This window comes from Watersipora subatra, chromosome 6, assembly GCF_963576615.1.
Source record: "Watersipora subatra chromosome 6, tzWatSuba1.1, whole genome shotgun sequence".
Taxonomy (NCBI): Eukaryota; Metazoa; Bryozoa; class Gymnolaemata; order Cheilostomatida; family Watersiporidae; genus Watersipora; species Watersipora subatra.
In genome coordinates, this window is record NC_088713.1 from 61054626 (window position 1) to 61057158 (window position 2533).

General features: G+C 34.3%; 1 long non-coding RNA gene across 1 annotated transcript; it reads left to right on the forward strand.

Moving 5' to 3' along the window:
* Nucleotides 1-231: 231 nt before the first annotated feature.
* Nucleotides 232-1786, forward strand: LOC137398945 (uncharacterized). Its single transcript, XR_010979074.1, has 3 exons — nt 232-329; nt 873-950; nt 1662-1786. It is a non-coding gene; the product is annotated as an uncharacterized lncRNA (long non-coding RNA).
* Nucleotides 1787-2533: the final 747 nt, after the last annotated feature.

The following is a 2533-nucleotide window of genomic DNA, read 5'->3' on the forward strand; positions in this document are numbered from 1 at the left end:
ATATTGTATGTTATTATATTATATATTATTTTATATGGAGTTTTTGGTTTTAGCATTATTTGATGAATTTTATCATCATTAGCTCTTATCCATTTATCTTCTCAGACTAACATTATTTCTATAAAGTGGTTGTGAGGGTTTGCATTTTGATTATTTTACGCCTCTTGAAACCATTGCTTTCCAAGCATTTGCCTTCCAAGAACGGTTCAAAAAAGATATTTGCTTTTTAGTTTTCTTTGTAGACCTACCTTTATTTGATGTACCAATAAAAGACTCGGCACACACGTGAAAAGTTTTCCTGAAAGTTTTCCTCTGTCTTCAGCATTGAGGTTTGTAGATTTAAGTTCTATGAACGTATTTTGAGAGCTTCTAATTGAGCTTTTTTGAAGTTTTCTTTAAAACAAAAATTAGATTTTAATTTTAAAAATTTTAAATTTAAATTGTAAAATTGCTATTATTTTAAGTTAATATTAAGTTTTTTTTAGAGTTTTAGAGAAGATTGTCATCTGTAAATGTTCACCTGTGTTTGAAGGTTGACCGAACCTTGTGCCCGTCACTATACAGATTTGCTAACTCTTGCTTCCTACGGTGTACTATCTTGAAAAGTTGAAACTTAGACACAAACCTTCTCAGAGGTTAATGGTGCTTTTTGCCATATTATTTCTGGTTTGTAGCTCCAGTTTGGATGCTGCAGTAAGATTCTCAAGGGATTGTGAAGACCTTGCAAACATGCTTTGCTCAACTTGAAATGATTTTTGCTTTAAGAGTCAACCCTTTTAGAGTTGTCAACCCTTTTAGAGTTGTCAACCCTTTTAGAGTTGTCAACCCTTTTAGAGTTGTCAACCCTTTTAAAGTTGTCAACCCTTTTAAAGTTGTCAACCCTTTGAGATAGCGCTCCAGACTGGCATGTGTCCTCCAGTAAACAATTGGACTGAATCACCAGCATACAGGTTTGTTATGAATTTAATATGATGGTCTGTGATGAATGTGTTCATGGATATAATAAACCTTATTATATCTATGACTGTGTCAATTAACTGTTTTCCTGATTCACATAAAAATGTGTTATTATTGTGGAAGGGTCAGGTATGAAGGCTATCGTTTACACAATACTGACAGTTTCTTGGCTTGCTTACATGTATTATGGTCTTTTTTTAAAAATCTCAAAAAACAGCGCCTGTGTTTTGGATTGCATCAGTTATTTCATCTTCAGGAACATCAAAATGCCGTATTGTTTGCACTAAGATATTTTCACTTGTGGCATATCCGAAAATCATTAGTATAAATTGGAATTGTTTACAAAACATTTAAAATAATTCTTTTTCGGTAATTAAATAGTATGTTTAAGTCCTTTTTTGCTATAGTTCAATTTAGGTCTAGAAATTTAAATATCTTTGTACTTACTCTAGCCGAATGTCCGACGTTACACGGGTATTAAAAACAGCTTATAAGCAGTGACAGATAGTGTCGTTGGCTGCCACTTGTCATTAACCTGGCACATTGCCAATGATTAATTTGAGTATGCTCCTATCCGTTTTGCTAAATTTACTAATAAAAGCCGTGAGATCAAGCTTAGAGCGTTGCATAATTCAGAATGCTATGAGTATTTTTAGCCGACGTAACAACTCATATCGCCTAATGAATCATTGCATCTTTTGTAGCTCAATTGGTAAGGATATTGCGTGGTATTGTGAGGTTCCAAGATCAAATCCAGCATGAACCCATTCTTTCATTCTTAGTTTTTAATAGCTATATATGGACACACCGAATGACAGGCTTTGAGATTTACAAGTATGTACATAGATTGTACATATATGTATGTATTGTACATATATGACTCATCGCCGTCTTTTTACAGCAAAATATAGCAATGCAAATAGCTGCGTAAGCACTATTGCAATCAAGCATTGTTAATGACTTACCGGTATGTTGTATTATAACTATTTTGATGATATTTCAATAATGGAACAAGTAAATCCAGCAAGGATATCACGACCTTCATACGGCCGACACCAAATTCTTATTGGTCAATCTATTTTTCAACACGATGCATTGCTTAAGTAGTGTCGATGTGTGTAGCCGCAGCTAATATCTACGCTCTGCATCGGCATGTGTATAGACTGACCTTCAGGTAATGACCAAATATGTTTCCAGTAATGTGTGCAAGAAGAGTTCAGGTTTAGTAATATTCATGTGTTATACAGTTTATATAGGGAATATTGTATGTATACCTGACAAGATGATATGATTCGATAGATTTAAACATTCATGGATTCGCGGGCAGACAATTACGCGAATGGTTAAAATAGAATACTAGAATGCTAGTTGCCTAGTATACCTAGAATACTAGTAGCCAGGCGTAGTCAAAAAATATAGCTGAATTCCAAATTCTTTTGTGATCATTGGGGGGGTGGGTGGGGGATGGTTAGAGTTGGGCTCATTGCCATCACAAATTGCCAAATTATTCAAGGTTGTCACAATTTCTTCAGAATATGGCATGCTGTTATCATCTCAAAAGTCTCTCTTGCAGTTT